The 13,357-nt window shown below is 39.5% G+C and overlaps 1 pseudogene; it reads right to left on the bottom strand.

Moving 5' to 3' along the window:
- Nucleotides 1-2,743: 2,743 nt before the first annotated feature.
- Nucleotides 2,744-3,388, bottom strand: LOC142443520 (short coiled-coil protein pseudogene; annotated as a pseudogene).
- Between the last annotated feature and the right edge of the window lie 9,969 nt (nucleotides 3,389-13,357).

The following is a 13,357-nucleotide window of genomic DNA, read 5'->3' as shown; positions in this document are numbered from 1 at the left end:
GGTTTAGTGTTTGTTGTGTTGATTTTTTACAACCCTGGACTCTTTTGGCTGGAGATAGTCCTTGCCCTACCCCAACCACAGACTGTTCCTGTGAGGTCTGCTAGATTCCTCCGACATAATAAAGGATTTGTTAATCACAAGACCATCATAATATGCATGATTCTGGGTTTACTATCTCACTGGATAGTAGATTTTCTCACTGAAATTGGTATCCTCTTTGACATCCAGGGTTAAAATAACCTTGGGAGAAAAGAGTTAGTTGTTAGACATTCCTGCAATGGTGTTAAACTCACCTGTAGCAGATTTAAGGAACTGAAATACTTCCTTGGACTTAGACTGAATCACCCAGACCCTAGTGTGAGAAGAAACAGATGACAGCATTACCAAGGTTATGGAATTGGAGGTTGTTGGACTTTGGTTCAAATCTCTTTTTAATCTGTGTAAGTAAAACTCCATTTATGTTAGTCTAAAAGGACATGTATACTTTTCTCAACAGTATTTTAAATTCTATTTCATTGGCTAAATTAATGATGCAATCAATGGGATTACCATATGGCCCAGGGGGATGATTTATAAAGTTCCCAAATAAATTGGTGTCAATAAAAAAGGAACCAGAGACATATATAAACTATGAATACATGAATGGGTATCGAGCTCACATTCAATTGGAGCCCTAATCTAAGAGAAATAGTTTTTATGATGTGGCCCTACTTGATACTTTCTCTCCATAGAGATCTCTCTCTATGATCTCCAAGAAATCATTGAGAATATGGGTGCACTAGCAAAGTGTGCTGAAGAAATCAGCTGGTTCCCAGCTATCAGAAAGAATAGTACGTGGGGTTTTATTCTTATTTTATTCTCTGAAACAGCTTCTTATTAAACAGCACAGCAGAATTGCAGCACAATTTTCAAATGTTTGTAAATTAGGTCACAAAAGCACAGTGACTATTATGTATCCAAACAAATACAATACATTTAATAAATCATACTTCCATCAATGTAATCATAAGATTATTCCATGATTAATAGTAGCCCAAGTCTAATAACCATAAACTATGTTAGCAGATCTATGGTAATTAACAATTCAATATTATTTCTGATGCCATTTTTAAATGGAAGTGTTAGATCTCTCTCGTGGGAGAAATATACCTCAGTCCTTGGCTTCTCTCAGGAAAGAATTCACGCCGAAGCCTGTAATGTGATCCAAATGAGTTTTATGAAAAATAGAAGAAGCTTCAGGTTTACACGGGCACCTCAGGGTCCTTCACACCCACACGGGGAGTCCTGAGGCCAGAGGAAATCGCTGCACAACCTCGGAGGAGCAGCTTGAGAAACAGAAGGGGCATCAAGGCTCTGGACTCTTGACTTTTTAGGTCCTCAACTGGAAGTAGTGGTTGACGATCCTGGTCGATCCATTGGTTGAATTGAATTCACCTGGCCCAGATGGGCCAATCCAGGTGTAACACCCACCTAGATGTACCACTCCTTCCTGGCTGGAAGCTGGGACCTCTGAGCATGCACAATGGACACCCCAGTACCTATGCTAGCTACCTAACAGAGCCTACAAATAAATTCTTAAAAATTATTTAATAAAAGAATGTCTAAGACTATGTAAACCAAAGAGCTGGACTTACAGAAAATTCTGGAAGAAGTGGTCAGAGAGAATATGGAGGAAGGCTATCAATTAGTACACATGAAAAACTCGCCTATTTTCTTCATGATTCTGATACTAATACATTCAAGAAATGTGTGCAAAAGATGATCTTCTAGACACTATAAATCACAGATTCCCAAACATATTTGGCTTACTTCTCCCTTTTCAGGAAAAAATTTAAAAATACTCAATGTTCCCCTGACAATTCAAAACTTTTGTACTGTAGTCCATCATCCAGGATTAAATGTAGATATTGCTTTTGCAGACCCCTAGATCCTTCCATCACCCCCAGGGGATGGTATGGCCCACTTTGAGAGACACTGCTATAAAAACACATTTAAAGACCAAACACTTTATAACTGTTGTCTTCTAGATGTGGTTTACAGTGTTGGTCAGACTTAAACCCATTTTAGTTGTAACCCATCAGTTGTAACACAGAAGGTATAAACTGTGGAAGTGACAACACAAATTTGGAATGAAGACATTTGGAGTTGGTTACTACTGCTTCCTAAGTATTTTTCGGCCCTATATCTATTTTCCCTAAGATTTTCTCTTTTACGCATGCACAACCAGAGCCATGCGATATCAAATGAGTCACTTTGTGTAAAGGGAAGTGTTGACCAACACATCTTCCCAATTTGAAAATTCATACTGTCAAGGACTAATCTTTATTTTTATTCAATTTATTAAAAATAAAAAGAACTATCCTAACTGATTACTAAATATAACAAATTGACAAACCCTAGCTGAGAATGTTATATTAAGCTACAACGAGGTCAGGTGACTCTCATAAATGATTAACTAGTAAAATTACTTTTATAAACTAGTAAAATTACTTTTACCAATTTTTGCTTTCCTAAGTGGCAGGGATATGGGAAATGGAGAGACCAATGAATAAGAGGCCCAACATGGTGGACAGGATACATAGAAAGCTGTGCATTCAGTACAGGATTTGGGTTACTTTTTCACAACATGGTAGTTATTTCCTTGTATCATCTTTGTACTACACCTATAATAAGAGGCAGTGCTAAACCTAAAGCTGTAAATTTGATGAAACATTCGGTTTAAAGTTTTCATAAATATATGCAATTCCAATTGTAGTCTCTACAACACCTTGGCACATTTCCACTGACTAAGATGCAAACTCAGAGTCTCCTGTTCTGATCTTAGTTCTCTTAACTTTGCCTAGACCTGCCATTATCTTTATAAATACTCAATGAAGCCACAAACAAAGATACTAACACTTTTGGAATATATCCAAGTTTTAAAGGAAAACAAAACTGAAAACCAAAAACAAACCAGCAGCAGTTCTGTAAATCACAGAGGCTCTGAAGCCCTTACTTTAGTTTGCTTTTTGTGTCAGTTGTTTGCGAAGCATGAGAAACAGACACGAGGTTTTCCTTATATTGTCTAAGAACTTGGCTTTCTGATTTTAGCTTTAGATTTTCTCCCTTAACTCCATCTCCTCTTGCAGAGAGATCTTCAAGTAGGTGTGTTGGAGTTATAACACTTGATTAATAAGGCAGTTTTTTTCTTCTAGTTCCACCTGATTCTCAGCATCAGTTGTGTCCATGTTCACATTCATCATGTGGGAGAACAAACTTTTGGGCCTTGATTCAGGATCTTTGGTGAATGGTCCAGTCCTTCAGCCATTGGTGCTAGGAGGCCTCAGCTCCAGCTGCCTCCGCTCGGACCACATTCACCTGCTGTTTGAGACTCTGAAAGGGCCAGGGATTACATCCTGGGTTTTAAATGCTCGTCTTAATACAAACAGCCATCTAAGTGAGGTGTCAGCTAAATCCACACAAAAGAAGCACACCACAATCCTGTGTGATCCAAGGATTGTAAAGAATAAAATCCAAGACTGAAGAAGGGCATGGTATTGGAGTTCAAATTCAGAGCAACCTGTTTGTAGAAGGCTATGGATGACAATGAAAGCCAAAAATCCACTTTCAAGTCCCCATATGGATTAAGCGCCTGCTGAATCTCCTCTAACCATTGACCAGGGATGTGAAAATCTTGCTATCAGACAAAGCATACTGGAAATTGGACAAACGCAGATGTTGTTAAGTTAAAATTTAACATGTTTTCATCCCTTTTGATCTTTAAAATGTTTCATTCTCTCTTGTTCTTCCTTTTGATCCATTTTAATTGTTTTCTAGATTTTAATATTTTCTGCTTTGTTTTTATTGAGATTTTCCTATTTTATTTTGTTATTGCTGTGGGCTTTATTTTTTATTTTGAATTCTTTTCTTTATATAAAATCTAGGCTAAGTAAATCTATAGACAACAACTGGATTAATGTTTTCTAAAGGTTATGATTGGTATATTGGGGACTACAAGAAGAAAATGTTATAAAATTGATAGTGGTAATGATTGCACTACTTTTCAAATGTGTTTAAACCATTGAATTATATGACCTGTGGATTCAATGTCAATAAATCTGCTGAAAAAAATTTAAGTTATTTGCTTAAAGTTAGAAATGAACAGAAAAGAGAAGCACCCTTCTTCCCCAAATTGGGCTGATCTATTACACTTTCCTAAAGATCCTAATTCATCTACTCACCATTAAAATTAGCTCAGCATTTTATGGTTTGTTCATTCCATGCTCTAAGTTGCGTACATGACAATATCCCTTTGAAAAGAAAGTCTTCAAGGCAGATAAAGGTAAAAGTTCCAGATCATTTTGTTGAACTAGAACCTAATTGGTACTCTTAACTATAAAGCAGCCTTTTGTTCAAGGGGTTTAGCTTCACTGTTGATGTGAAGTTGCAAGCAGATAATCAGCTTTTAAATAATAAAACCATTTATGATTCAAATTTAGTTCAGGATCAGTGAGTACTGACATGAACTTTTTATTTCTAGTAGAGTGGCTGCAGATGCGCATTTAGATGTATTTAATAAGACAATGTTCTATGACATTGATAATCTATGAAATGTTCTAGGGGAGAAAACACCCCCAGAATCTCACACCATTGCCTATATAGGGTTTCCAGGGATTTTTAAATATTTGCAGGAGCAGAGTCTCATCTTTCTGCTCCAGAATCACTAATGAATTTGAACCCCTAATGTTGAGGTTAGCTACTCAATGTTTACTTGACAGTGCCCCCAAAGCTCCTTAGCGGAGAAAAAAACTCACTATAGTGGAGTCCATTCTAACTCACAGCAACCCCGTAAATCAGAGTAGAAATGCCCCCATGGGTTGATGAGACTGTAAATCTGTGTGAGTAAAACCCTTATTTTTCTTCCCTCAGAGAATCTGGTGTTTTTGAATAACTGACCATGTTAGTAACCCAACGAGGAACCTATTATGACACCAGGGCTCTCTTTTGGGAGAAAAAAAACCTCGTTGTCACCAAGTTAATTCTAACTCATAGTGGCCCTATAGAATAGAGTTGAACGACGCGTGTGTTTCTGAGGCACAAAACCATAACAGTGCTCAAGAATTCACAGAAGTGTGGTTCCTTAAATAGAACATGGAGAGCAAAAAAAAATGCCAGAAAATCATAGTTGGTGGCAGTTCGGTTCATTGTTGTAAGCAGGACACAGAACACAATGTGGGTATGTACACTACTATAGATTTAGAAAAGTTTGCAAGATTGGTTCAGTGTCCTCTGCTGAAGACAGTCACAGTGTGATTCATGACTATGCAGACGCTCGTATACCGGTCATCCCACCACTTCTCTGGCAGTTTGGCATACTGTTGTGTTGCTGTCATGCTGAAGGCTATGTCACTGGTATTTCAAATGCCAGCACGGTCACCCAAAGGGGACAGGTTTCAGAGAAGCTCCCAGACATGACAGCAAAGAAGGACTTGGCTGCCCATATACTTTTAAGCTGAAAACCTTATGCATAGCTCTAAACACTTTCAGATACTGACAGCCTAATGTAAGGAAACAGAACATTGTCAGAAATAATGCCAGAGGGTGGACCACTCGGGTCAGAAGACACTCAAAATGTGACTGATGAGAAATTGCTTTCTCAAAGTAGAGTTGACCATAGTCACATGAACGTGGGCGAGGAGCCTTCGGGATCTTCATTTGCTGTGAGGCAAAAATCCAGGTGAGAAGAAACCTGCAAAAACGTAATGAATTGAAAATGGAATATACAAAGTATGAATATAAGAAAATTGGAAGTGCTAAACAATGAAATGGAATGTATAAAGATTATTATCTGAGGTGTTTGTTGAAATGGACTGGTATTGGCCATTCTGAATCAGAAAATCAGAATGTTAGTATTTCAGGAATGACACATTCAAGGGTTGCATTCATAGCCAAAAGGACATTTCAGGATATATATTGAAGTATAATCTAATCCATGATAGGATTATGTCTCTCTGCCTTAAAGGAAGCCCAATCAGTACAATTATCATTCAAATATATGCACCAACCACAGAAGCTAGTATGAAGAATTTGATGAATTCTACTGACTTCAGTCTGAAATTGATCAAGCATGCAATCCAGATGCATTGATAATTATTGGTTATTGTTAATGCACAGTTAGAAACAAAGAGGAAAGAACAGTAGTTGGGAAATATGGCTTGGTGATAAACAAAGCTGGTGATTCTATGATAGAATTTTGCAAGATCAACAACTTATTCCTAGCAAATATCTGCCAACAACACAAAATGCGGATGTATACATGGACTTCTCCTGATGGGAAACACAGAAATCAAATTGACTACATCTGTGGGAAGAGACACTGGGAAAGCTCAATGTCAGCAGCTGAAACCAGGCCAGGGGCTGGCTGTGGAACAGACCATTAATTGCTAATATGTAAGTTCAGGTTAAAGCTGAAGAAAATTCAAACTAGTCCACGTGAGTCAAAATACCACCTTACATTTTTTTCTAACTAAATTTCAAGAAGAGATTTGCTGCGTTGAACACCAATAGCAGAAGACCCAATAGCAGAGGATGAGAACATCATGAATGAATAAACCAAAGGGTCATTAAAAATGGCAAGAAAGAAAGAAAAAATTCAAGTGGCTATTAGAAGACACTCAGGAACTTGCTCTAATCATAGAGTAGCTAAGGCAAATGGAAGAAATGAGGAAGTCAAAGAGTTGAATAGAACATTACAAAGAGCAGCTGGAGAAGACAAATTCAAATATTACTATGAATTGTGTACAGCCCTAGAGTTAGAAAACAAGAAAGGAAGAACATCCTCGGCATATATTATCCAGAAGGAACTAAAGAAAAAACTCAGCCTTGAATTCCAATATTGAAAGATTGTAAAGGCGATATATTGAATGATGCAGGAAGCATCAGCAGAAGATGGAAAGAATACACAAACTCATTGTACCAAAAAGAATTTGTGGACATTCCACCATTTCAGGCGGTTGCATATGAGCAAGAATCTATGGGACTGAAAGAAGTTCAAGCTGCACTGAAAGTTGAAAGTGTTAGCCAAAAACAAGTCTCCAAGAATTGATGGAATACCAATTGAAATGTCTGAACTGCTGGGGAAGCAATAAAAGCACTTACTTATCTATGCCAGGAAATGAAGAACTACTTGACCAAATAACTGGAAAAGATCCTTAACTCTGCCCATTCCACAGAATGTACAAATTACAGAACAATATCCTCGACATCACGTGTAAGTAAAATGTTGCTGATGATCTTCCACGATAGTTGTGGCAGTACATTGACAGGAAGCTGCCAGAGGTTCAGGCCAGGTTCAGAAGAGGATGTGGAACAAGACATATCACTACTGACGTCAGCTGCTCTTTGCTGAAAGTAAAGAATACCAGAAAGATGTTTCCGTGTGTTGTGTTGACTATGACAAGACATTGGACTGTGTGGATCAGAACAAACTTGAGCACAATGTGAATTCCACAAGACTTCGTTATGCTCGTACCTGGATCAAGAGGCACATAGACCAGGGGAATGCTGCATAGTTTAAAATCAGGAAAGTGTCTGTCAGGATTATATCCTCTCATCTTACTTTTTCAATCTGTATGCTGAGTTAATCAGAGAATTTGACTTACATGAAGAATGTGGCATCAGGACTGGAAGAAGGCTTCTTAACAATCTACAATATGCAGGTGATACAACCTTGCTTGCTAAAAATGAGAACTTCCAGCATTTGCTGGTGAAGATCAAGGATGGCAGCCTTCAGTGTGGATCACAACTCAATGTAAACAAGACCAACGTCCTCCTAATTGGACCAAATAGGTAGCAGAATGATAAATGGAGAAAAGATAGAAATTGTCAAGGATTTCAACTTACTGGGATCCACAATGACTGCACATGGAAGTAGCAGTTGACAAATCAAATGACGCTCTGGGTAAATCTGCTGCACCAGACCTCTTTAAAATGTTGAAGAGGGTGTTACTTTGGGAACTAAGGTACACCTGACTCAAGCTATGGTATTTTCAATGGCGTCATATGCATGTGAAAATTGGACATTGACTAAGGAAGACTGGAGTAGAATAGATGTATTTGAATTATGGTGTTGGGGAAGAATGTTGAAAGTGTGATAGATTGCTAAGAACGGTACAGCCAGAGTGCTCTTTGCAAGTGAATATGCCAAGAACTTCATCTTCAACTTAATACTTTAAAGATATCATCAGAAGAGACCAGTCCCTGAAAAAGTACAGCTTTCATAATGGCCCGGGGAGACGGTTTTCATGATAACACCCATGCACGGTAACGCATGCATGATAACACCCATGCATGTGCAGTGATCAAAAAGCATGTTTCCATGAAAGCTAGAATTCATTTTTTGAATACTCAAAACACCACATCTACCCTCTATTTGCCTTAATAGTTTGCTTTTTGTGAGTGCAGCTTTCCTACTTCCTCCGATATGACATCTGTTTTTCTTTTTCTTTCTTTTACAACTTTGTTTTATTACAGGACATGGGCTCTGACTGACTGGAGAGGGTAGATGTACTGGGCAGGCACTGGGACTGGTTAGCAGCCAATGCCTTGCTCCGTGATCATGAATGTGCCTAAAGTGTGGCCACCCTGCATGAAGGTTATCCCAGTGCTGCCCATCAGCTCCGCCTGGACCCTGAACTCTGATCCTGAGATCAGGATAGAGCACTCTGGCCACCACGCCCATAGCACAGCCTAGCCGAAAGTCCATCTTCACGCTGTTGAAGCAGCTTGGGACCGCCAGCGGGGACCCATGGCCACCGGAGTCGCTCAGCTCTACTGAAATGCTTGTCTTCATCTCTAGTTCTACGTTAGACACCAAAGAGGGTATCCGTGGTCGCTGTTGAATGTGTTGTTTTAGATAGTGACTAAAATCCAGCGAAAAGAGGGTAGGTGATTCCACCTCCATCTCTTGACCATTGGATTAAGAATTAAAGTTTCTATTCTAACTAGCTAATGAAAAAAAGAGAGAAGGGAACAAAGTGACATTTTCAATGCCAACCCTGTTGTATAAACTTACAAAAACAAAGCAACTGAGATTAACAAGGACATTGATTAAAGTCACCAATACTGGTGAATAAATCCTATGTCATTTCATCACCAGGCTGTCAGCAGTGTTTTGCTTCCCATTCCTGAAAGGACAATGAGGAGACCAACTCTGGAGGGCTGAGGATTAGTGACAGGTTTAGAAGTATCTGAGGTGGTCTGACTAGATAAGAAGGCTCTCAGAATTTTATCTGAAATTTTAAAGAAAAATAAAATAACCTCTTCAATTAAATTATACAGATTGTAAAATTTTGGTTTCACACACTCATAAATAGGAAAATTGATTCACATGATCCAGAAGGGAACTAATATCATTGAAAACTAATTACTTGTCCCCACCCCCAGCCAGTCCTGGGGCTTTGGGGATTGGCTCAAGGGGAGTCCCTCTGGGACATGGGGGTACAGTGAATGGTATGATTCTTTGCTGGGCATGCCTACACAGTAGGGTATGCTGGGCCCCCCTAGGGTTTTCCGTATGGGCTCCAATAAATTTCTTCCCTTTTGCTTAAAAAAAGAAAGAAAATTAATTACTTAGGAGTCAGTTAAGAAATGTGGGGAAAAGCCTTATATATTTTTTGAAGACTTGTATTTTAAATAAACACCCCTTCTTGCACCCTAAGATGGACACAGCATCTATAGTTAATTTTTGTTTTTTGTGGTAACGATTGTACGATGTTTGATATGATTGACCAATGGAATGCTTTGATGTCTGGAATAACTCCTAATAAAATGGCTTGAAAAAATATATTTTCATAGATCAGAGAACGCATTTATTATAAACAAAGAGAGGAGAATTTGAGAAGCACTCAAATTATAAATAAAACCCTACTCAAGGGGAATGAATAACAGAATTGCAGATGAATGAAGATATTGTATGGTATAAGATATGGCCAAAATAATAATAAAATAAAACTAATATAAAACAATAAGGGATCCTGGTGGGTAGGATAGGGGAAGAGGGGATACAGGAAAACCGATGCAGAAGTATTCAAGAAGAAAGAGAATATTTTGAAATTGATGGTGGCTACAATTGTACATGATGCTTGATCTAATTGAATTATGGATTGCTATAATATCTGTAAGAGCTCCCAATAAAATGATTAATAGGAAAAAAAGAAAATATGCACAAAAATGTTTTAATTAAAATGAAATGTTTTTTATTGTCCATTTGTAATTTAGTTGATTAGAGTTGGAACTTTTCCCCCTTAATTATAACCATAGCTAAAGTTCCTTAATGACCATAGGAATTTTACTTAAAGCACATGCAGTTGAAAATCTGCATCATCCAGCTGTCGACTACCACGTCCGCCTTCTTTGAGCCCCGTGTCAGTGTGAGGCCTGACAGCGTAGAGTAGAAGAGCGGCTCTGGTAGTGACGCGGACCATTATTCCATGGCAACAAACAGATGTGCATGCACCATTCATAAAGCAAGAACTACCCATATGGACAAAAGAATATACATGTTATTCCAATTCCACTCTACATACATTAATCTAAACATTTTCTACTTCATTTTAACATTTAAAAAAAAAGTTAATGCTACTTGAATTAAAACTACTTCAAAGTCAGAGTTTTCCTTCCCCCCCCCCCCTCTGCCCACATCAATGCTTATTTCCTTTCTAAAACTACAATAGGTTTTATTCCGGTAATACTATTCTCATGGTCTCCTAATATAACATACGCGCATGTCATCCTTTTAAACGCAGGGAGTCCAGAATCTTATGTAACTCTTCCTGGCAGACAATGATCCAGTAGCAAAATTCTCAATGCAGAAAGGAGACAGTAGTGGCTAGAATTACCACCATGTTTGACCAAGGAGTCCGCTGGTGTGGGTTGTACATTGCATTACTAACCACAAGGTCAGCATTTCCAACCCACCAGCTGCTGCAAGGGAGAAAGATGAGGCTTTCTGCACTCGTAAATATCAACAGCCTTAGAACCCAACAGGACCAGTTATCTCCTCCAGCCCCTGCAGCAGTGGTTCTCAACCTGTGGGTCGTGACCCCTTTGGGGTCAAACGACCCTTTCACGGGGGCTTTTCCAGAACCATAACAGTAGCAAAATTACAGTGATGAAGTAGCAAAGGAAATCATGTTATGGTTGGGAGGGGTGTCACCACCACATGAGAAACTGTAGTAAAGGGTCGCCGCACTAGGAAGGTTGAGAACCACTGTCCTACAGGGATACCACTGTCCTACAATGGACTTAATGACAGTACATTCTGAGTCTGAGTTTGATTGAGAGCCTGTTTCAATTCCTGGTCCAAGCACCTCAAATGTAGTTGAGACTCACCTGTCGGTGGTGACTTGTGGTTGTCATGTTGCTCAACCGTGCTCAGCCAAGTTTCCAGACTAGACAGGCTCAGAGAAAAGCCTGTGAAGACACCTTGTGGCACAATTGAATTACTTGGTGTGGTTCTTTCTACCCGTAGTCTTTGTAACTCCCACCAAACTACCAGGGGGGAGCGTGCAAGCAAGGTGTGTGGAACTCTAACTTGGGGCTGGCATTCTCCATTGGAAGTAGCACTTCTCTCCCTAGAAGCAGAAGCAGCATAGACAGCCGCGCCAAGAGGATGCGCCCGAGCTGTGGGCTTCCTGGCCTCTGGACCTGATAGAGCTGAGTGTTTGCGGGCAGCTGACTGGCTTGCAGAGTGGGTACCCTTTAGCATTTATCAGCAATAAAGACGTTTTTGTAATACTTGCCCAAGCAGGGCACAGGCCAGCGAGCACCTGATAAGAGGCTGAGGATCAGAGAGAGGCATGCTTGTGAGGACCGCTGAGGGAGCTTACTTATCCTGAAGACAGAACTGCTGTATGCTGATCACTTCTGACCCTGGCTTCCTAACCTGCTAGTTCCCCTAAGAACCCCCAGAAGCATACTTATTTTATTGTCTGTGAGTTCTGGGTGGTATATTTATGTCTCGGGTTCACCGTACAGACATCATTGTCATTTCATGTTCGAGAATGTTACCAACCATCCCCTTTGGGCATAAGGCAATTCTATTGAGAGTGTCATTAATTTAGCCAATGGTGTTAAATTCATAACAATGTTGAGAAAAGGAAATTATACCGGTAAGGGCTGGCTATGAACCATTTTACGTGAATTGATGTGTACAGATTAAACTCTTAAGTGACTGGATACTATTTACACAAATATTTGGGGCTAGTGATAAGACAAAACTTTCAATAATATTTATGCACAACAGCCTCGTTTGGTTGTTGTTCATTTATTTTGACTTTTTTTACTATCACATCTCTTGCCATCTTGTTGGGGGGGGTGGGGTTTGCTTTTTATTGTGCTTTAGGTGAAGGTGCACAGACAGATCATGGGGTCCTATGCATTTTGTCTCAATTCAACCATTTCAATGCCTGCCCTGTACCATCCTTCTCTCACTGCCTCCTTTCATGCCCCGCTCCCATTCCTCCTTCGTGTCTACCCTCTGTCACTGGGCAAATGGTGCCATTTTGATTTTAAGCAGTGGGTTATCCTAACACAGGGGTGAGTTCAGTTGCAGACCTGACTGGTGACTTGGGGGTGGGTTGGGGTCCCACCATGCTCTATCTGACCAATAAACCCAACTGCCCCTTAACGTGTATGGTTATATCTATAGAAGCTTTTGTAATTTACTCCCTGTCTAGTCCACCACATTCATAGATATCTATTTGTCGCAAAGGGAAAACACGTATATAAAAATGTCTGTCAAATCTACAGAGATCTGTGGGCAAACGCCCACTATTCCACCCCCAGCTGTTCAGCCTATGTATCTGGAGCACCCACTTGTAGATCACCACTCTTGGAGGACTGTGTATATAATAGTATTTACGTCTGTTGGCTGCCTCCATAATTTTTTCCTAACACTTCCCCCTCTTTTTTAATGTTTTATTGTTAATTAGGCAAAAGTTTACACCACTAGTTATACATTCAACAATTTATTTTATTTCATTTGCTCATTACTATCCCCTCAATACAACACCACTTCTTCTCCCTTTGCCCTGTTTCCCACCTCTACTTCTCCTGTTCTGCTCCTTCTGAACTTTGACCTTGGGAAAATGCTGTTATTCTGACCTTGAACAGTTGGTTAAAGTGTTTGTACCTCATTCGAGTTACTGCTCTTCTTATAAGCCTGTCTATTGTCTGAATGAAAATTGTCCAAGACCAAGAGAGGTCAGTTCATTTCTAGACCAGAGATTGACTAACGGCCACAGACCCAGGGGTTCATTAAACCTATCCTTACTAGACCAGTAATTCTGGTCTTTTTCCTTATTTATGGGTTTATCCC

The sequence above is a fragment of the Tenrec ecaudatus genome, chromosome 3 (assembly GCF_050624435.1).
Source record: "Tenrec ecaudatus isolate mTenEca1 chromosome 3, mTenEca1.hap1, whole genome shotgun sequence".
Taxonomy (NCBI): Eukaryota; Metazoa; Chordata; class Mammalia; order Afrosoricida; family Tenrecidae; genus Tenrec; species Tenrec ecaudatus.
The sequence above is the reverse complement of the archived record's forward strand: the minus strand, read 5'-3'. Positions and strand labels throughout refer to the sequence as shown.